This window comes from Giraffa tippelskirchi, chromosome 13 (assembly GCF_054371585.1).
Source record: "Giraffa tippelskirchi isolate mGirTip1 chromosome 13, T2T-mGirTip1v1.2.pri, whole genome shotgun sequence".
NCBI classification, from domain to species: Eukaryota; Metazoa; Chordata; class Mammalia; order Artiodactyla; family Giraffidae; genus Giraffa; species Giraffa tippelskirchi.
In genome coordinates, this window is record NC_137287.1 from 19,148,435 (window position 1) to 19,172,154 (window position 23,720).

General features: G+C 39.8%; 1 long non-coding RNA gene and 1 pseudogene across 1 annotated transcript in view; both read right to left on the minus strand.

Annotated features, from left to right (window-relative positions):
- Positions 1-3,134: 3,134 nt before the first annotated feature.
- The window catches only part of LOC145531584 (uncharacterized), a 61,152-nt gene continuing 40,566 nt past the window's right edge, over positions 3,135-23,720 (minus strand). The window contains exon 5 of the long non-coding RNA XR_014072561.1: positions 3,135-3,273. This is a non-coding gene — a long non-coding RNA (uncharacterized LOC145531584). The remainder of the gene's footprint in view (positions 3,274-23,720) is intronic.
- On the minus strand, positions 9,974-11,387 carry LOC145531583 (heterogeneous nuclear ribonucleoprotein H2-like; annotated as a pseudogene).

Below are 23,720 nucleotides of genomic sequence, written 5' to 3' on the forward strand. Positions count from 1 at the left end.
TTATAGTGTTCAAGGAGCAGGACATGGTTCACTCCTGGACATTCTTCTGGTTGGTTCGTGGCGAGGTAATTGGAAGTCAGCATCATCAACCTTCTGGTTCTAACTGGTCTATGTGCTTGTGGACAGCATAAAGTTAACTTCTCCCACCTGGCTTGGAGTTTCAGTATCTGCAAAACAGCTCAAAGGACATGGCTCAGAATATTAATTATAGTCCGTGCATGCATGTGTGTGCTAAGTTGCTTCAGTTGTGTCTGACTCTGTGACCTCATGGACTGTAGCCTGCCAGGCTCCTCTGTCCCTCGGATTCTCCAGGTGAGAATACTGGAGTGGGTTGCCATGCCCTCCTCCAGGGGATCTTCCCGACCCACGGATTAAACCTGCATCTCCTGCATTGGCAGGCAGGTTCTTTACCACTAGCTCCTCCTTGAGGAGGAACTAAAGGTCCTTGACTTTGTTTAATGGCTAAAGTATTATTGTCTTTCTTTCCCTTATTTTCTCACTTCTCTGATTAAATTTATTGTTTCACTAAAGTTTTTCTACAGATGAAAGCCAGGTGGAAAACATGTGTGAGGGTCTATTCTGAAAAGGCCTCCTAATGTCCTGCCTGGTTATACTCTCCCCGTGACCATTTGTCTTTGGTCATTTCTCCGTGCACCACCCTTCTCACAACCTGTTTCTGTCTTCACTGGATCCTTCTTTATTTCCACTCATCTCTCTACATTTGATCCCTCAGACTATCTATGGCTTCTTCACCCACGTGTGATCTAGAGTCAGATTTGCCCCTTTGATAAAAAAATATTGAGTTCTTACTGTATACCAGGCAACAGACATAATTTCTGTCTCCTCTGAACTTACATTTTCCTGAGGTAAGCAGATAATCATGCTCAAAAAATACTACAGACTGCGTTTGAGTGATATGAAGGAAATGGACAAGATGTTATGAGGTAGAATAATAGGTGATCTAAATTAGTCCCATGTTGTGGGGGAAGGGCGAGTTATAAAAGACTTTTCTGGGGGAAGTGACATTTAAGCTGGGATCTGGAAGAAAAATAGCAGTTACTCAGGTAAAGGGGGAAATGTTTGAGAGATACGCTGGAGAACTTGGACCAAACCATTAAATCATTCAGAGCCTTACAGACCACATTAAGTTTTGCCATAGTAATAAATATCAATGGCTTACAACAGCCATCTATTTTCAACTCATGCTATATGTCCATTGTGGGTCTTGTCTTCATGTTGCTTTCATGCCTGATGGATCAGCCTTTATCTGGGCTGATGCCAGCCTTATAAAAATGGAAGAGAGAAAAATAAAGAGCTCTTAAACCTTCTGCTTAGAAATAACACATATCATGTTGACCCTCATTCCACTAGCCAAAGCAAGTCACTTTTGTGTTCAATAAGGTAGGACTATATGATCCTCTTACATGGGGTGGTGGTGGCGGGGGGGGGGGGTCCCTTCAAGTCACATGACCAAGTTTATCATCAGAAAGTTAGGGAAGTAGAATCCTCTGCTAGGGAAGGACATCAACTACTTTGAACACAAATACAATTTCAGACATAGATTTTATTCTAAGAGCAATTGAAAGTCATTGAAAGGTCTTTGTGATAAGATTCATAATTTTAAAAAGATCCAGTATAGTGTGGATAATGGTTTGAAGAGGGTCAAAATTAGATTTTGGCTGGTTACCATAATGGTAAAGCTGGAGCTTCCCTGGTGGCTCAGATGGTAAAGAATCTGCCTGCAATGCAGGAGACCCAGGTTTGATCTCTGGGTCAGGACAATCCCCTGGAGAAAAGAATGGCTACCCACTCCAGTGTTCTCGCCTGGAATCCCATGGACAGAGGAGCCTGGCAGACTACAGTTCATGGGGTCACAAAGAGTTGGACACGACTGAGCAACTAACAAAAACGGGTTCAAAGCTGTACTTTTTGGGCTTCCCAGGTGGTGCCAGTGATTAAAAAAAAAAAAAAAAAAACCCGCCTGCCAATGCAGAAGATGTAAGAGACTTGGGTTCAATCCCTTAATTGGGAAGATCCCCTGGAGAAGGGCATGGCCACCCACTCCAGTATTCTTGCCTGAAAAATCCCATAGACAGAGGAAACTGGAGGGCTACAGTCCGTACGGTTTTAGGGTCAGACATGACTGAAGTGACTTAGCGCGCACAGTGAGGAAGAGAGAGGAATCAACAATGTTGCCCAGATTTGACTCTCCCACATTCACACCATAGTTACCTACTCATTCATAGCCACACTCTTCTCTCACTATCCAGGTGTACCATTCTGCTCTCCATTCCAAATCCTGCCACTGTATCAAGTGATTTCAGTATACACTTGAGCAACCCATCTATCTGCCTTTCAAATCATGTGTGTATGCCTGTTAAGAACCATGAACATGAGATTTTCATCTTAAACAAGTTTTAAGTGCACAATATAGTATTGTTGATAATCAGCAATACACCATATAGCAGATCTCTAGAACTATTAATAATTCATCTTGCATTTTTTAAAAAACAGCTCTTATTGAGGACTCTAAGAATAGAACACACTCTACACCTCAGTCACCTACTTTACTAGCTACTTACAGGGAAGCCTCCAGGGCTTTTGGAGAAGGACATGGCAACCCACTCTAGTATTCTTTCCTGGAGAATCCCATGGACAGAGAAGCCCGGTGGGCTATGGTCCATGGGGTTGCAAAGAGTCAGACAAGACTGAGCAACTTTCAGTCTTTTACCAAGATATACACTTTTGCTGAGCACTGAAAAATTGATGCTTTTGAACTGTGGTGCTGGATAAGACTCTTGAGAGTCCCTTGGATAGCAAGGAGATTAAGCCAGTCAATTCTAAAGGAAATCAACCCTGAATAGTCATTGGAAGGACTGATACTGAAGTTGAAGCCCCAATACTTTGGTCACTTGATGCAAAGAACTGACTCATTAGAAAAGACCCTAATGCTGGGAAAGATTGAGGGCAAGAGGAGAAGGGGTGACAGAGGATGAGATGGTTGGATGGCATCATAGACTCAATGGACATGAGTTTGAGCAAACTCAGGGAGATAGGGAAGGACAGGGAAGCCTGGTGTCCTGTAGTTCATAGGGTTGCAAAGAGTCAGAGACGACTTAGCAACTGAACAACAATACTTTTGACTGCATGTATTTCTTAGCCAAAAAAAAAAAAAAAAAATCACATATAAACTAGCTTCTCCTTTCTCTCTTCAGAGCAGTTCTTCAAGGTTGTCTCCCAGGCTGTGGTCCTCAGTAAGATCCTGAATAAAAACTTAAATTCACAATTATCATGTTATGTGTTTTTCTTTAAGTTGACATTATGACAACAGAATTGAGTAGTTGTAACAGAAACTGTGAGCTTCCTAGGTAACTCAGCAGTAAAGAATCTGCCTGCAATGCAGGAGACACAGGAGATACGAGTTTGACCCCTGGGTCGAGACAACCCCCTGAAGGAGGAAACGGCAACCCACTCCAGGGTTCTTGCCTGGAGAATCCCATGGACAGAGGAGCCTGGCAGGCTGTCCATGGGGTCGCAAGAGTCAGACACAACTTAGCAACTGAGCATGGGCACGCAACAGAAACTGTATGGCTCAGAAATCCACAGTAATTGCCCAAGACCCCTTGTTTCACCATTGCATCCATATAACCAAACTTGGCATATGGCAAGCCTTTGAAAAATTATTTGTCCATGTTAATCTCTCACTCTCTCTCTTTCTCTCTCTCATTCTCTCTCCCCTATAAACTAACTGTCAAGATTTTTTTTTTAACTTAGCTTTATGGTTCAGTAGAATGGATTCAGTAAGTCTTGGAGACAATGCCCTTCATGGAATGTTTCACTAGCACCAGGACACGTCATCAAAACAGACCTCATTTTACTTTTCCACCACTAAGTAGCTGCAAACAAAAATGGCTCTCCACTTCTCCAATGAGCAACAGTCCTCTGGGAGGCTTGACACTCTCCATTTAATTACCAGTAACAGTTAGATGATTTCCTCTGGGTGTTACTGTGTCTCAGTCAGGGAAAGTCACTCACACAAAGAAGTAGAGGGGGTGTGTTCACTGTTCCCAAGGCTGCTCACCCACACCATCAAATCAAACAAAAGGAATTTTACTTTCGGCCTTCTTTTCCTCCCATACCATCACATCTCCTCCTTCCGAAAAAAAGTTTCAGTTCATTTGGCTCCAGATTACCTCAAAAGAATGAGTCCTTTTCCAGCCTGTGCAGAGACACCAAGAAAACAGCTACAAATTTAAAACAAAGCATGTTACCTATGTCAGTCCATTCCAAAGTCTGTCACTAATGCAAGACCAGTATGAACCTGGAATGAGACTTACAGCAGTCTCGGGGCCACTGGAGAAGAAACTGGTGAAAATCATGACTTATAACCTTCCAAGTTCCCACCCGCTCCTTGGAGGCTCAAATAGCCCCCCTAGCATGGTGTGATTCTGTTAACAGTTCTACAAATCTCCCTCAACTGCTGGGGAGATCCCAGACTTAGTTCTTAGGAGGCTCCCAAGCAGTTATTCGATAACTGACTCACTCTGGCTCCTGAGGAATGTTAGTTTTTATGCAGCATAATCTGGTTTCTGCAAAATAAGACCAATCTCATCTCTTATCTGTTTTTACAGTGGTGCTCTGAGGAGAAACTTTGGTGAGATGAGTAACTGGGTCGTGTTGCGCAGTCACTTAGTCGTGTCCAACACTTTGCGACCCCATGGACTGCAGCATTCCAGGCTTCCCTGTCCTTCACTATCTCCTGGAGTTTGCTAAAACTCATGGCCCCTTGTATATACAGGTCAGGGTTTGTATACAGAGATCAAGGTTTCTCAACCTTGGCACTTTGGACATTTAGGGAAGGATGATTCTTTTGCTGGGAAAGATTGAAGGAAAAGGAAAAGGGAGCAGCAGAGGATGAGATGGTTAGATAGTATCGGTGACTCAATGGATGTGAATTTGAGCAAACTCTGGGAGACAGTGAAGGACATGGGGAGCCTGGTGTGCTGCAGTTCATGGGGTTGCAAAAAGTCAGACATGACTTACGAGACTGAGTAACAATAACACAACAACAATTCTTTTGGTGGGGGCTGTCCTGTACATGGTAAAAGGTTTTGCAGCATTCATGGCCTCCACCCTCTAGATAACAGTAGCAAATCCAAAACCCCACGTGGTGGCCTTGCCTTTCAAACCAAGCTCATCTAAAGCCACACCTCCAGGCTCCAATGCCTAGCCTACCCTGGTTCACTATGTTCTAACCCCACTGTCCGACCTTTAAACTTGTTCCCAAATTTATATTTGCTGCCCCTCTGGCTGAAAGTTCTTCTCCCACATCTGTACATGGTTCCTTCCTATCACCCAGATCTCAATTCAAATCATCACCTCCTTAGAAAGGTCTTCCCCAACCAACCTTCCTAAAGCAGCCTATCTTCCACTCTCCACCCCATATTCCCTATATCACTGCCCAGTTTGTTTCCTTCATAGCATTTACTAGGACTTGAAATCATCATATTGGTTTGTTTGGCCTGTGGTCCTTTCCTAGACTATAAGCCATGAGAGACCTTGGTCCATCCTGCTCTCCTCTGCATCCTTAGTGCTTAGCTAGAGATTGTATATAGTAGGCATTCAATAAATAGTTATTAACAAATGACTCAATGAATGAATAAGTAAGATTAGAACCTATGTCTGCAAGGACATTATACAGGATTCCTTCCAAGAGCCCAACAGAACTAGATTTCAAGAGAGCAATTATCTATCATGAGAAACCATCCCTGGTTAAGAATAGATTTCCTGCATGCAATATCAACTCTGCCATTCAACTGTGTGACCTCAGGCAAGTTGCTAAGTTCTCCAACTCTCTGTTGTTTTTTTAAAATTAATTAATTTTTAAATTGGAGTATAATTGTTTTACAATGTTGTGTTAGCTGCTGATATACAACAGTGTGAATCAGCTATATGTATACATATATCTCCTCCCTCTTCCTTCTGTTTCCTTGTCCATAAAATGGGAATAGTAATGGTCTCTTCCTCTAGGACTGCCTCAAGTATTAATCGAGATAATAAACATAAAATTCTGAGTGGTATTTTATACTTAAATATAAAAACTCACAGAGTAAGCACTGTGTGTTTGGTGTGTGCTGTTGTTGTGGTATGGTGTTTTACCAATCAAGCATTTTTCACAGAATGATGACAACCACTGCAGTATACAAGATTCCAGTGCCTCCCCATAAATCTACTTTGAAAGAGGAAAAGCAGTCCCACAGAACTTTCTACCAGGAACTTTTCCCCTAAAGCTATTTCCTTCTAGTTAAAATAAATCTGACTTCATCTTGGGCCCCAGCAGAAAACTACTTATGTCATAGTTACCTTTAATAGACCAGAACAATATAATTGCCACCTCCTAGCATTCTCTTCTCCAGGGTGAATAATTTGAATGCCTTGAATGCCTAGTTGCTTTTCCCTCTTTCTGATCTTTTATATTTATTGTTCTCAGTTTGGAAATAGATACAAAAGAAGGAGGAGAGCTGCTGTTGTCTTGGCAGCTGTGAAGGGATGGACAACCAAGTTTGGATGAAACAACAAAAGTTGAGCTGTTTTTGTTTTTTCATTTTTCTTTCTGATCAAAAACATCCCTTTGCTTTGAAACGGAGACACGTGGCTGACACTGTCATTCTTGTATATTGCCTCCTGATCTCCCCCTTTCTCAACCCTCAATGGGAAGGGAGAATTGTCAAAGCATTTGATGGGAGAAAGTGCTTGATGACACCTCAGTTTATCGCCATTTTTAAAGCTTAGTTTTGTATTCATCTAACATGGCACATAACTTCTCTTCCTAGTTTCTCTTTTGGTTTACATTACAAACAGTTGGGCCCCTACCTATTCCCTAGCTAAACATATTAACTCCTAAAGATCAGGAATAGTGTTTGTTCCTTATATTTTTTAAAAAATCATTTTTAATTACACAAATAACACCATACAATAACTTCAACAATCTATGTGCATACCCACTACATGCCACCACTAATTCCATATCAACACACGCACATTAATTTTTGTTGACATAAACAGAATTATATCATATGCACTGTTTTCAAAGTTGCTTTGTTTACATAATGTAACACAGATATCAATAGTATGGTCCCTGTCTCCTTTCATTTTTGCTACCATTTCCAACCCTTTATTTTCAGATTTTATGTATATATTTTTGCCTTGGTTTATCTCTTATAAGTAACATGTAGATAATGTTAATTTAATAATGTATAATAATTTAAAATGATGCTATTTTAACCAAGCAGAGTGGCAATTTAATAGAATGGTAAGAGCATAGCCTTAAGCATCAAAGAGCTTGGGTTTAAGCCTGGATTCTGACTTTAAGCAAAATGGCTAAGTCTCTCTTAAGCTTCAGTTTTCACATCTCTAATGGGAGAGTAAAAATAGAACCCACCAAGCAGAATTTGAGCAAACTCAGGGAGACAGTGAAGGACAGGGAAGCCTAGTGTGCTGTGGTCCATGGGACTACACAGTCGGACACAACTTAGTGACTGAACAACAACAAAGGAAATTTCATATACTTCATCGTCATTAGGAGTACAAACTGAAGCAGCACGTCAGGAGGGAAACACAAGAAAAATATAAAAATTGAAGAGTATATATACCCTCTTTAACTTGAAGTGATTTTTTAAAATTTTATTTATATTTTGAGATAATTTTAAGAAATAATAGTTGTAATAATATTGTAAATAATAGTTGTAAGAAATAGTACACAGGGACTTCCCTGGCGATCCAGTGGCTAAGACTCTGTGCTCCCAATTCAAGGGGCTCAGGTTCGACCCCTGATCAGGTAACTAGATTCTACATGCCACAATTAAGAGTTTGTACATCACAACTAAAAGATCATTCGTGTTGCAACTAAGACAGTGCAGCCAAAGAAAGAAAGAAATAGTACACAGAGATCCTATGTAATCTTTATTCAGTTTCCCCAGTGATAACATTTTGAAAAGCTATATAGTACAATACCACAGTTAAGATATTGACAAAGACTCCATCCATTCATTCATCTTATACAGATTTCCCACTTGTACTTATTTGTGTGTGTGCACACGCATGTATATATGTGTGTGTGTTTAGTCCTATAAAATTTTATCACATCGGGTTCATATATCCACCACCACAGTCAAGACACTGAACAGTTCTGTCACCAAAAGAACTATCCTCTTTGCTTTTTCAAAAAATATTATTTATTTATTTGGCTGGGCCAGGTCTTAGTTGCAGCATGTGGGATCCAGTTCTCTAACCAGGGATCAAACTTGGGCCCCAGCATTGGGAGCACAGAGTCTCAGTCACAGGACCACCAGGGAAACCCCTCTCTGCTTTTGTATGAATAAAAATAATATTCAAGTTTCTTAGATTTGATGATATTTGTAGTATTGACCAGCTTTTTTTCCCCTTTGCCTTTTTATAACGACTCCCACCTCCCTCCCACCCTCTACCCACCATACCCCCATTCCATCCCTAAACCACTGTAATCACTAATCTGTCTGTAAAGGGAATGATACATTATGTAGTCTTTTAGGACTGGCTCTTTTCATTCAACATAATTCCTTAGTTACATTCAAGACGTAATGTGTATCAATATCCTTTTTTTATTGCTGAGATGTGCCTTGGTTTGGAATGCAAAGCAAACCACCGTTGGCTTAACCATTTACCTGTTGAAAGACATCTCGGCTGTTTTTAATCTAGCAATGCAAAATGTGGAAATGTATCCCTCAAATACAGTGACACAATAGCAAAGAAATAAAAGAAACCCAAAATTCATCAGTGAGGACCTGGTTAAACAAACTGCATTAGTTCACCATAATGTATATGTGTCTTTGTAGAGATTTTCCTTTTATTTAACTGATAGAAGAGTAAATCTAGTATTTTCTTATGTGCTCTTTTAAGTGTTACTGACAGCAAGGGAGGTGGAGAGACAGTGTTTTCATGTTTTCAATAATACCATTCTATAAATTCTATATTCATGTCCAATGTTTATCTCTCTCATATTGCATTGGCAAGGTTCTCACTAGAATTGTAATTATCAGTAGCTAAAGCAGGCATCCATGTGTTGCTTAATGACAATGTTTCTAAAGATTCACCATTAAGTATATTTCCTGTATACTTATGTGAATATTCCTTCTATTTCTAGAGTTTTTGATCATGAAAAGATGTTGCATTTTAGCAAATGTCTTCCCATATCCAATGAATGATTTTCTCCTCTAATCCATAAATACAATAAGTTACACTGATAGTAACATTCATCCCCAAACTTGAATTTCTCAAATAAATCTTGGTTAATCACGATGAACTTTTATCTAAAAGGAAGATTTACTCGACAAGTTTCACTTAGCGCAATACACCTAAAAGGAAAATCACAATACAATGAAAAATTTAAATCAAGGCTTCAGAATTTCATACAAACACCAAGACCAAAATCCTGAAGTATTGGTATTGCATGTCAAATTTCCCCCATTAACTTAAAAAAAACAAAAAGCTTAAACTCACGTGCCATAGAGGTTATTAAATGAAACTAGAATTAACAAACATGCCAAATGTTTCACTTTTAACTGTGGACACAGCTCCTATATTGAGTTTTACAGAAAAGCATGTCTTTCAACATACATCCAGACAGTGTACAGTGTAATGTGATGTAACAGCAACATTTAACATAATTCAACTGCTTTAACCTAAATACACTTACTGCTTAAGTACATCCTACAATAGAACTAACTTGAGAAAAGCTGAAAATTATTTAACAGTAATAGTTTACTCAACCTAGTTGTTATATCCTAGATGAATGTGTGTTCAAAAATACTGAACCTTAAGTCTTTAAAACAGTCCTGATTTCCACTTAGAGTAAGCATAAATCACAAGCTTGTATTGCAAAACTGTTAAAACTTCAGTTTTTCTTTTAAAAAATGTTGACCAATAGTTGGTGATCAGGATCAATTACATTCCCCATCCACCACTCATACTGGACATGCTAGACATCCCTCCCATTCTGTTCACTCCCACAGATGTTCAGCTTCCACTACCGTAGTAGCTGCTGTTCACTGCTCCTTGGCTGCCTATGCAATGTTTGATTGAAAATCACTGGAGTTTTCCTGTAAAACTTGGTCATATCCACGCATGCTGCTCTGGCCACCACAGCCGCCTCCATAACCACCACTCAGCTGCTGGCTGGCCGGGCCATCATAACTGGACTGGTTTGACAAGCCCATGCCTCCCATCATTTGGCTACCATAAGCATCACCGCTTGGTCCTGCTGTAGAATTCAAGAAGAGTTCTACAAATCTGTGTTGCATATTTGCTTTGTCTTTTGACATAGCTGCCACAGCATCTTCATGAGTTGCAAACTCGACATCTGCTTCGCCAGTTATTCTACCATCAGGACCAGTTTCAATATGTACTCTCACAGGGTTGAGTGGTGAAAAAAAATTATAAATGTCATTCTCAGTAGCTCTGTAAGGTAATCCCCGCATGTGTACACAGTGTCCTGCTGTGCTCTGAAAAGTAGAGCCACCATCCCCGTACCTGTGATCTGACATTCCTGAAAAACAGTAATTGAGGTCTCTTCCAAATCTACCTGACCCAAATCCATAGCCATCATTATAGCCATTATAATCATCATAGCCTCCATCACCTCCACCATAAGCACCACGCCTCATCCTTTCAAAGCCAGCTCCTCTTCCAATGCTGTGATACCCTCTGCCAGCCCCAGGTCTGTCACAGGGACCTGGTCGCTGCATGGCCATAAGTTTTCATGGTGGATCATAGTGAGTTTTAACTTCAGCTCGACTGCACTTAAAGATTTCAATACACCTGTGCCCTATTCTTTCCTTGTGTTTCTTTAGAGCCTTTTCAGCCATTTCCTGTGAAGCAAACTGCACGAAGGTCTCCCCCCATACTCCTCCCCTGGAAGTCCACCGGCAATAGTATCCCATTTGGCATGATTTCCAGCCCTGAGAAGAACTGAACAATTTCTTCCTTGCTACATCCAAAGGCGAGTCCTCTAAGCCATTCAAAGCCATCATTGGCTGTGTCAGGACTATTTGGACCAGTATGCTTCAACACCCAATCTATTTCAACGTTGCTTGACTTGAATACTTCAACGTATCTGTGTCCCATAGTTTCTCTTTTTTCAGGGCCAATTTGACTTCATCTTCTGATTTAAGTTCAACAAAAGCCTCGCCACTCGGTTTGCCTTCTCTGTTGTAGATGAAATGAATACCTTGAGCCCCATTTTGAATTTTGCAGTCAGTAAAAAACCACTGCACTTCGTCTGCTGAGCAAGACCAAGGCAAGCCCTGGGCCTTCACCACGAACCCCTCACCGCCTCCGGTGCCCAACATCATCATCTCTTAGTGGGTGCTGGAGTCGAATTAGACTGCCCACACAATTTCTGTGTGGCTGAGACGAGCACGATGAACTTTTAAAATACACCATTAGATTCAATTTTCTTGTTTATTTTTTAGAGTTTTTGCCTCTATATTCATAAGTGATATCAGCCCATAATTGTATTTTCTTGTCTTGATAGCAGGAATAATATAGCCTTACAAAATAAGATTGGTGGGTCCCCATATTTCTTCTATGTTCTAAAATATGTCAGTGAGCTCTTCCCTGACACTCAGTAGAACTTGCCTGTGTGCTCAGTCACTTTCAGTCATTTCAGTCACTCAATTGTGTCTGACTCTTTGCAACCCCATGGACTGCAGCACGCCAGACTTCCTTGTCCATCACCCTGTCCATCAGAGCTTGTTCTAATTCATGTCCATTGAGTCGGTGATGCCATCCAACCATCTCATCATCCTCTGTCATCCCCTTCTCCTCCTGCCTTCAGTCTTTCCCAGCGTCAAGGTCTTTTCCAACGAGTCAGTTCTTCGTATCAGGTGGCCAAAGTATTGGAGCTTCAGATTCAGCATGAGTCCTTCCAGTGAATATTCAGGGTTGATTTCCTTTAGGATTGACTGATTTGATCTCCTTGCAATCCAAAGGGCTCTCAAGAGTCTTCTCCAACACCACAGTTCAAAAGCATTAATTCTTTGGAGCTCAGCCTTCTTTATGGTCCAACTCTCACATACGTACATGACTACTAGAAAAACCATAGCTTTGAGTAGATGGACCTTTGTCAGCAAAGTAATGTCTCTGCTTTTTAATATGCTATCTAGGTTGTTCATAGCTTTTCTTCCAAGGAGCAAGCATCTTTTATTTTCATGGCTGCAGTCACCATCTTCAGTGATTTTGGAGCCCAAGTCACTTTGTGTGAAAGTCACTCAGTTGTGTCGGATTCTTCGTGACCTCATGGACTATACAGTCTATGGAATTGTCCAGGCAAGAATACTGGAGTGGGTAGCCTTTCCCTTCTCCAGGGGATCTTCCCAACCCAGGAATTGAACCCAGGTCTCCTGCATTGCAGGTGGATTCTTTACCAGCTGAACTACTCTTTGCAACCCCATGAACTATAGCCCACCAGGTTCCTCTGTCCATGGGATTCTCCAGGCAAGAATACTGAAGTGGCTTGTGATGCCCTCCTCCAGGGGATCTTCCCAACCCAGGGATCAAACCCGTATCCCCTGCATCTCCTGCATTGCAGGTGGATTCTTTACCTGCTGAGCCATCAGGGAAGCCCCAGAACTTGCCTATGTAACTACAGAGGACTTGTGTCCGGGATGATATGGAGGGAGAGCTGGTTGATAGGTGGACCTCTAACTATCATTTCTATTTTTGTGTTTCTGTTGGTCTTCTTGGGCCAGTTTTTGAGAATTTATATTTTTCCCTGAGATTTTTAGTCCATTCATCTATGTTTTCAAATGAGTTGATATAAAGTTATATAGTTGAATCATACCAAGCATGCATTCAGTATATGTGATTTCAACTATACATGCCCCAGTTTTTTTATTTTTTAAAGAAAAGAGGGAGCCTGATAGTTTAAACCGTGCGGACAATACCTCTGGTTATTCTAATTATAGAGGCTATGTCTCACCTGACAAAGATGTGACTCTACTGTTCATGCAGCCAGTCTATTTCTACATTTGATTTCCCCACTCCAAGCATGATTCTACAGTTTAAAGGTATTTTTTAAATTATTTATTTATTTTTGGTTACATTGGTTCTTTGTTGCTATGCACGGGCTTTCTCTGGTTGTAGCAAGTGGAAGCTACTCTCTAGTTGCCACATGCAGGTTTCTCACTGTAGTGGCTTCACTTATTGTGGAGCATGGGCTCTAGGCAGTAGGCTTCAGTAGTTGTGGCTCATGGGCTTAGTTGCTCTGCAGCATGTGGAATCTTCCTGGACCAGAGATCAAACCCATGTCCTCTGCACTGGCAGGTGAGTTCTTAACCACTGGACCAGGAGGGAAGTCCAAAGGTATTGTTCATATAAGTTGGCCACTAATCAAATAAGCAAGGATGAGATTCAAAGATGAAGAAAAATATTAGATTTTTGCAAAAGCATATCTGTCTCCAACATGAGCACAACTTACAAAAAAAAAAGGCAACGGCAATTTTTGTTACCTGCAGTTTTTGTCTCACCTCCTGACTTCTGTAAAGCTTCTATACAAAGTAGTCTCCTAATTTGAAAAATCTCCTCTGTATCCATCCTACATCTCCTACATCTTTCCTAACACTGTGTGTGTTCTCTCTCTTTGCCTTAATCATACTTTCAGAAAGTTTGTGTGTTTTTGTCAGTCTTTCAAAAAATCTAGCTTTGCGTTTTATTGATCATCTCAACTGTTTTTGGTTTTTTTTTTCCTGTTTCATTTGTTTCTGCTTTTGTTAACTTGATACATCTGTTTTATGTAGGTTTATTTTGGTTTTGTTTTCTTGCCCACTGCTGATGGAGTAGAGTTTGAGATTTCAAAGGGAAATAGCAGTCCATCAGTTTCACATCTTGGAATCTATCCTAGAGGAGGATTCACACATTTGTCCAAAGAGAAAATATAAAAATTTTCTTTTCATGCTATTGTTTATAACAAAAAAAAGAAGAAAACCTAAAAGTACATCAATATGAATATAACTTACTAAACTATGCTATACAGAAACTATGGAATTGCACATAGCAGATAAAAAGAGAAGTAGAGTTTTGTGAATGCTGCTTTATTTTTTTTCCTCTAAATATCTATCCAGTTGTCTTAAGCTTTTCATTGAGTAATATGACTTTTCTCCCCCACTTGGAAATGCTATCCTCATAATATACTAAATCTTCATCTGTTCTTAGATCTATATTTCCATACTTTAGTCAATGCCATAGAGCTTTCAATCTATTCTTCTTGTCTATATACCACTGTTATAAATTTTGTTGCTTTATTATGTATTTTAATACATGATGGAACAGGTTATTTCTCATTACACTTCTTTTAGAGAATGTTCCTGGTAATTGCCACAAGTTTCAAGAAAAAACACTACTGAAATTCTGATTGAAGTTGTATTGAATTTATAGATTTCTTTAGTGAAAATTGACATCTTTACAATTTTGAGTCTTCCTATCCAAGTGCAAGGTTTGACACTCCATTAATTCAAATCTCTTCTTTTATGGCCCTCAATAGAGGTTTATAGTTTTATTCACATGGATCCTTCACATTGCTTGTTAAGTTTATCTGTAGATATTTTATGAGCATCGTCTCACAAGTATATGGAAACAGGTATATCCCAAACTAAACTTTTAATCTACCTCCTGAAATCTGTTCCTTCATTAGGTCCTCCCCAGTGCTATTAACGCACATGCATTCACCTGGTGCAACTGCCGGGCATCTGAGTCTCCCTCAACCTCACATCCAACTCACAACCAAGTCTAACCATTCTATTTCTAAAATATATCTCAAACCCGCTGACTTCTCTTTACACTATCACTCTCCTTGTCCAAGCCAAGCCACCATCTTAACTCTTCAATGACTTCAAAGCTGCTTTCTCCATGTCCTCTCCTTTCTTCCTCCAATCCATTCTTTTCATGGCAGCATTTTTGTAAAGGTAAACTCATCATATCACTCTCATGCTTAAAAATCTACAATGGCTTTGCATTGCACTTACTGCAATTCAGTGTCTTTAGCAAGACTGACAAGGCCCTAAATGATCTGGTCCCTAACCAGCTCTTCAGCCAGATATCCCACCACTCTGCTTCTGAGCCACTGGACTAACTCCAGTTCTTCAAATTATTTATTGTGGTTGATTATATTATTGTTTCTAATTCTTCACTTTGTCCATGTAAGAGAATTATATATCTTTGTTGCATTGATATTGGACTTGCCATGTGATTCACTTTGGCCAATGGAATGCAAGTATATGATGCAAATGGAGGCTTTAAATGCGGGCATGGTTTGGCTTGGCCTCCTGCCAGTTGGCAGAACAGTACACTATGATTAGCTGCTGGTCACAGATTGAGAGACAAGTGCAGCAGATCTGAGCCCATCCCTTACACTAAAATTGTTTGTCCTAAGCAACCTGAATACCCTTGAGCAGAACAATTTGCTGTTTTAAGCCACTAAGATTTTGGGATTGTTTGTTACACAGCATTCATCACAGCAATAATTCATTAATGCACTAAGTTCTTTCCTATATCAGGGACTTTGCTTAATGTATGTTCTTCTCTAACTATAAGTCTCATGATAGTTAAATCTGTGTCTATTCTTTGTACCTCTGTAAAGACAGGGCATAGCATAATACTCATTATGTGGTAGTGTCTAAATAAATACTCATGAAATAAATTATCAGAGGTATTACAGATACTATCTTTGATATCATTAAACTTTGTAACACTGTTTTAGGTATATAATTGGTTTATCTGTCCTATTACCAATAATTTGACTGAACTCTCCTATTGTTCCTAATCACTTTTCAATTGATTCTTTGGGGTTGTCTATAACTAAAGTCATGTCATGTAGTTGTCATCTGTTAAATCACGGTCCCAATAAACCATACCTCCCAGTATTTACACACTTGTGTAGTCAGTCCATTGCCCTTGATTCTGGGCAAGGCCTGTGACCTGTTTTTTTTGTTTGTTTGTTTTTGATAGTTTTTACTGTGAATGTAGGGAAACATGTTTATAAAATACCAAAATGCTATAAATTAATAAAGCAATAATAAGGTCCCAAAAGAGATATACAGAACTATAAAAACTATAACTTAAACACATAAATGTTTTGCTAAAGATGCATTTGGAAATTAGTCCATTTTACTTTCTTTTTTTTTAATTTATTTTTAATTGGAAGTTAATTGCATTACAATGTTGTGTTGGTTTCTGCTGTACAACAACATGAATCAGCTCTAAGTTATGACCTGCTTTTACTCAATAGACTACAGGGAAAGTGACATTGGGCCTAAGATTTAAGGAAGCCTAAAAGATTCTACTTTCATATTTTTGAGAGCTCACACCCATCTTGTAAGAATCTGGTTCATCTGTTGGAGAGATCACATGGAAAGGCCAGGGAGAGAAACACACATGGTGGCAGGTAGAGGGGAGGGAGTGGAGACGGGGAGGAGATACCACAATCAGCAGAATTTTGAACAAATGAAATGGTTGTTGTCCTAGGCCACTGAGTCTTGGGGTAGTTTGTACACATCAATAGATCACTGAAACATCTGTAAATAACAACTTTGTGTCCTCAGTTAAAATTGCTGTGTTACTTGCTGTGCTGTGCTTAGTCGCTCAGTTGTGTCAAACTCTTTGTGACCCCATGAACTGTAGCATGCCAGGCTCTTCTGCCCATGCGGATTCTCCAGGCAAGAATACTGGGGTTGGTTGCCATGCCCTCCTCCAGGGGATCTTCCTGACCCAGGGACCAGAGCCGTATCTCCTGCATTGCAGGCAGATTCTTTACCAGCTGGGCTACCAAGGAAGCCCATGTTACTTTATACGCCTATCTAAATATATTGACTAGGGCTTCTCAGGTGTCTTGGTGATAAAGAATCTGCCTGCCAATGCAGGAGATGTGGGTATGGTCCCTGGGTCAAGAAGATCCCCTGGAGAAGGAAATGGCAATCCACTCCAGTATTCTTGCCTGGGAAATTCCATGGACAGAGAAGCCTGGTGAGCTACAGTCCATTGATCACATGACTGAGTGACTAAACAACAACAGTGAGTATATCGGCTAGTCTTTGATCCCATTTTGTGATCCATCCAAAAATACATAATAAATTGCAGCATTTGCTTACGAGAATAAAATCAGAGAAAAAAGGCATCAAGCTATTCATATAGGTTATTTCAAGAGTGTGGAATTATGGAGGAAGAGGCTTTCAATTTTCATTATATTTTTCTGTAATGTTTAAATTTTATATCACAACATGCATTATTTGCCTCATTTACTCCTCACTTTAGGGGAAACTTTTTAACATCTCACTATTATGTGAACACTGGCTTTCTTTCTTGTTGCTATAGGTGTAAATATGTGCCAGTTTTCCATATTTTATCATGTTAAGTATATGTACCTTTACTGTTATGTAACCAAATGTTTAAAAATCAGCATCGGATTTTCAAATGTATTGAATATCCATTTTGCATTTATCTAAATTAAATAATTTTTATCCTTTGATCTGTTAACCTAATATTTATGGTCATTAGGTTATATATCATATCATCCATGCATTACTGATTGTCCTGGTAAAAGAAAAATCTTAATACAGTAGGGGATTTGCCATAGGAGAATTCCATGAAGAAGGACTGCGGTTTGAGAGAGAAGCAGATCAGCGTCCCCAAGTTCCTTCCAATTGGCCCAATAGACAAGGAGTCTACATGTTCAGAGCATAAGCACTTTCTGAATTCTTTAAAGAAAAACCCACCTCACACCAAATGCCTTTTAATCACAATCCACATTCACTGCCTGAGCCACAGTGATTTTCAACTGTGCTAACAGAATCCAACCAAATAGTTCAAGCAAACACCATAAAATACGTTGTGTTAGGGAAAGAGAGGTATGAGGCTAAATAAGCAAAAGAACTGACCCCAAATGAAGTAGAGTTAACACAAGAATCAGAACAGAATTCTAAAATAAGTATAGTTGATACACTAAGAAATAGTTGAGTAGATATTACATCTTAAATCAAAATTAGACTGCCAACAATAAAAATAAGCAGAATTCTTGAAATTTAAATTGTGAATACTAAATTAAAAACCCAACATAAAAGCTGAGTAGCAGGATAAATGAAGAACACAGTAGCAGGACACATGAAGACCACTTTGGGGACCCAGAAATCAAAACAGGTTTTTCTCTAGAATGTACTAGAGTACTAGAATGTACTAAAGTAAAATTAAGAATTTCTCTACACCTGACACTCTCCATCCATCCAACATAGCTCAAAAATTTGAAGTAACCTTGTTGAGCATGCCCTTGGAGCAAGAAGACAGAATCTGTCACTTCACTTTCAAAAACCTTTAAATAAAAAATTTAAATTAAAATTTAAAATTTTAATAAAATAAATAATCAAATTAAACAATGAAAATAAAATCTATCAATGAAATTTGAAATATTACATGGAATATGCTAAAATAAGACTTTTTCATGGTTTGAGGTGAACTGAGTGACTAAGAGTGACCAGGAAAATCCTGACGCTTCCCTGGGACCTCTCTCAGGGCTCCAGAATGGGTTTGAACAAACAGAAGAAATCAAGAATAAAACTGTTAAATGATCGTCCCTACAGTCCTGCTAGTTCCATCTAATGGCTCCATTTGGTTTTCAAACTATAGAGTACATCAGAAACTCCAGGAAAGCTTTTTACAAGTAGATCCGGAGGCCCCAAGCCTCAAAGAGTGATACTCTGGAGGCCTGGAGGAAATGCAGCAATCAGTATTTTAAACAACCCCCACCAAATAATTCTAATCAAGTTAACTTGTTCACCACACCTTAAATAATACTCTTCAAACCCACAGCCCAACCTACAACTGCTTTCCTCTGTGCCTCAATGCAAGTTTTTCATTTCCCTTAAAAATCCATTTCAATAACCCGAAATGCCATTTCTTTAGTAAAGCTCTCCTGGACCCCCTTCTGGGCTCCCATTTTCTTCCCTTACTTGGGGGCATCTGTAACCTCCCCTAAACTTTAGCACTCTGGTTAAAGTCATAGGCTTTGGATTAAAAGACTGGGGCTCAGGTCCCAGATTTGCCACTTTACTAGCCATGTGACCTTGACCAAATCATTTAAATGTCACAAGCCAAAGCAGCAGTTGAGAACAGGAGACTAGAAGCCCAAGAGCTGGAATGAGAATATCACATAACAATAAATCCAAAGGACCAGAGGTGAGAAATGAGGTTAGAGCTGCAGATCAGGTGAAGAGTTCAAACCAGGGACAAGGAAGAGAGAAGAAAGAAAATGCTGAGGTAAAGAAATCAGCAAAACAGAAAGAAAGATAAGAAATCAGCTGAGAAAGGGGGAGAGATTTGGGTATAGAACATTTGCAGCTGGCTCATATGACTCATAGGACTCATGAGGGCCACTGTACACACTTCTCCCCGATCCTCTTTTCAGGGACATCACCTTGTGCTTAACCTTCAGCCACTGCAGTGTTTACACTGGTAAAATTGGCAAATCTTGCAAATCAGAGTATTTTGTTTTTTGTTTTTTTAAGCAAGTTGGTTGTCCAACCTGTCCCAGCCCACCACTGAGTCTACCTGAGGAAATCAATTGGTCTTAAGCATCAAAATTTGTGAGTCATCTTTTTTGGCAGGCAGGTTCACTCAAACAGGCAGAACAAGCTCACTCAAATGGACATTTGTTTTTGTTCAGCTGCTAAGTCGTGTCTGACTCTTTGCGATCCCATGGTCTGCAGCATACCAGGCTTCCCTGTCCTTCACTATCTCCCAGAGTTTGCTTAAGTTAATGTTCACTGAGTTAGTGATACCTTCCAATCATCTCATCCTCAGTTGCCCCCTTCTCCTGCCCTCAATCTTTCCCAGCATCAGGGTCTTTTCCAATGAATAAGTCAGCCCTTCGCATCAGGTGGCCAAATGGCCACTGAGGGGAAAGGAATGAATGCACAGATGCATGAATGAATTTTCCTGAAGGTGTTCCTGACATGAACTCCTAATGGAAAGGAATTATAAGCATTTTAGTAATTGCAGATTTTCAGGTGGCAAATGAGAGAGGCATTTCCTACAGACTGCAGTCAAGAACTCAAGCATCATTATTCAATCACAGACACCTCTTCATGAAGCAAGTAAATAGATATTTCCAGGGAATTTGGCAAAGCCAATTTTTGCAACCTCCTTTCTCTTTTAGCAAGGAGAGTGGGGAAGTTCATGATGGAAGTTTCTCAGCTGAATGAAAGTCATAAACAAACACGGATTGGACTCCCCCAGCAGATGAAGACTCTCTGATTGCTCCAGGATCAAACACATTAATACAAATCTGAGGTCTGACAGATTTCAGACCTCAGCAGTCTCTCTGCACTCTCTCCACCAAAACCATTTCAGCTGACTTGATCAAGGAATGTGTTACTGATTTTTTAACATCTGGACAGGAAGCGGTAGTTGGCATATGGTTAACTTAAGCCAAGATTGGATTACAACTTAGCTGTGAGAGCCATAAAATACTTTCTGCCTCTTTGCATGCATGCTAAGTCGCTTCAGTCATGACCGACTTTTTGTGACCCTATGGACTGTAGCCTGCCAGGTTCCTCTGTCCATGGGATTCTTCAGGCAGGAATACTGGAGTGGGTTGCCATACCCTCCTCCAGGAGATCGTCTCAACCCAGGGATGAAACCCACATCTCTTATGTTTCCTGCATTGGCAGGCAGGTTCTTTACCATCAGCGCCACCTGGGAAGCCCTTCTGCCTCTTTACCTGATCTAAAACCATGTAGTTAGTGTAGACTGAACACATTTTGGTATATGCTTTAAAAAAAAAAAAAGCCAAGGATGTACCTAGAGATTATCATGCTAAGTGAAGTCAAAAAGAGAAAGACAAACACCACGATATCACTTATACGTGGAATCTAAAATATAATACAATTCAATATATCTATGAAACAAAAATAGACTCATAGATATAAAGGATCACTTGTGGTTGCTGAGTGAGGGGAGGGGAGAGAAGGAATGGGAGTTTGAGATTAGCAGAGGCAAACTATTATATATAGGATGGATAAACAAGGGCCTACTATATAGCACAAGGAACTATATTCAATATCTTGTGACAAAGCATAATGGAAAAGAATACGAAAAAGAATATATGCTTAACTGAGTCACTTTGCTGTACAGAAGAAATTAGCACAATGTTGTAAATCTACTATACGTCAGTAAAATTTTTTAAATGAAAAAAAAAAAACAAACCCAAGGGACTTGCCTAGATTCCTCAACTCATTTTAAACTTTCCAGTTCTTTATTTGGAGGAATCATTGTATAACTCACTAAATACTTGTAGTGTATACTTTAAAAAGCTGGAAAATGTGAATGTGTCCTTTAAGTATATCTATTATCAGAGCAGCAAGATAATAAAACAGCTGCACCTAGAGCCTAATTTGCAAAGCTTGACACCTATAGGTGCTCAATAAATACTTGGTGTTGAGTGGATGTGGTGGAGCGAGAAGAAGAAAGCTTGTAGGAAGGTTATCTCTTATCCTTTTTCAGCTTAGACCAAGCTGCTCAAAAACAAAACATGATTAGTTAGGAATCAAATGTTCTCCTTCCTGGGAAGAAGTCTCAGAGAAGGTAAAAGGAGCAGGATGCTGTAGGCAGTTATACTGATTAGGAAATTAGGGAGCAAAATAATCTTTTCTCATCAATAAGTGAAAGCAGGTCGTTAGAGGCTTCTTGTGAAATGTGAAGACAGTCTCCTGTGAGGACTGTTGACTTTAGAGATGCTCTAAGGTTCAAACCACAGAAGCTGAATCCCATTTGGGTATAAATTCGGGTTTTAAAACTTATCCTTCTCCTGAGTCCTAGTAGTACAATTAGAATTAAATTAAATTGGATCATGAACATTTGAACTGTATAAAGAAAAATACCACATCATATTGAGGCATTCATATTTCTTAAAGTTTTGCTCTAACCCTTCCATATTTTTATTTATTTTTTATTGAAGTATAGTTGACATATACTAGTTTCAGGTGTACAACATAGTATCTTGATATTTTTATAATTATATATTGGCTATATTCCCTGTGCTATACATTACATCCCTGTAACTCATCTGTGTTATACCTAACAGTTTGTACCTCTTAATCCTCTTTACCCCTGTTGCCCCTCCTCCCATTCCCTCCCTTCTGGCAACCACCCATCTGTTCTCTGTATCTCTATCCCTTTTGATATATTTATTCATTTGCTTGTTCTTTAGATTTTGTATGTAAGTGAAAACCTACAGTATTTTTGGATATTTTTAAGTATTTATATTCATAGTCAGTTAATTATGACTTATTTTGAGGGTTTTTTATTTTCAGTGTAATTGACTGGCTCAGGTTTGCAGTAGAGACTAAGGAAATGAGCCTCTGATCCACCCCCTTCTCCAAGAACTGCCTTTGCTCTTCTGGACCTCAGCCTCAGTGACTTTCCTTTGTGGCCCTGATCCTCAGCATGGCTGAGAATCAGCATGGGTCAGCATGGACACTGGCTCAGGCTGAGACAAATTCTCTCTGGAGAATTTGAACTTGGGAGGCTAGGAATAGACTCTAGGGAGTGTGGGAGGATATTTGAATGCTAGACACATAACTTGGGAGTTTGGGGCCAACTAAGGGTTTATTTAACTTATATGCAGATTATATCATGTGAAATCCTTGGCTGGATGAATCATAAGCTGGAATCAAGATTGCTGGGAGAAATATCAACAATCCCAGAAATGCAAATGATACTACCCTAATGGCAGAAAGTGAAGAGGAACTAAAGAGCCTCTTGATGAAGGTGAAAGAGGAGACTAAAAAGGCTGCTTAAAACTCAACATTCAAAAAACTAAGATCATGGCATCCAGTCTCATCACTTCATGGCAAATAGATGGGCGAAAAATGGAATAAGTGGCAGATTTAATTTTCTTGGGCTCCAAAATTACTACGGATGGTGACTGCAGCCATGAAATTAAAAGATGTTTGCTTCTTGGAAGAAAAGCTATGACAAACCTAGAAAGCATAAAGCAGAAACATCACTTTGCCAACAAAGATCCATCTAATCAAAGCTATTGTTTTTCTAGTAGTCATGTACGGATATGACAGTTGGACCATAAAGAAAGCTGAGTGCCACAGAATTGATGCTTTCGAACTGTGGTGCTGGAGAAGACTCTTGAGAGTCCCTCAGACTGCCAGGAGATCAAATCAGACAGTCCTAAAGGAAATCAACCCTGAATATTCATTGGACGGACTGGTGCTGAAGCTGAAGTTCCAATACTGTGGCCACCTGATGCAAACAGCCCACTCATTAGAAAAGACTCTGATGCTGGGAAAGATTGAGGGCAGAAGGAGAAGAGGGTGACAGAGGATGAGATGATTAGATAGCATGACCTAATCAATGGACATGAGTTTAAGCAAGCTCCAGGAGATAGTGATGCACAAGGAAGCCTGGCATGCTGCAGTCCATGGGGTCAAAAAGAGCTGGACACGACTTAGCGACTAAACAACAACAAAGGTCTGTAAAAGTGGAAAGAGCCAGTTTCGTGAAAGAGTATAAAGCACATATGCTGACCAAAAAGTAGAGATGGAAATATGAGACCTGGGTTCCCAATGGCTTGACAGATTCTGCTTCTGGCCTCCCCTGGTTCTAACTGTTCTTATGTGAAAAATCCCAGC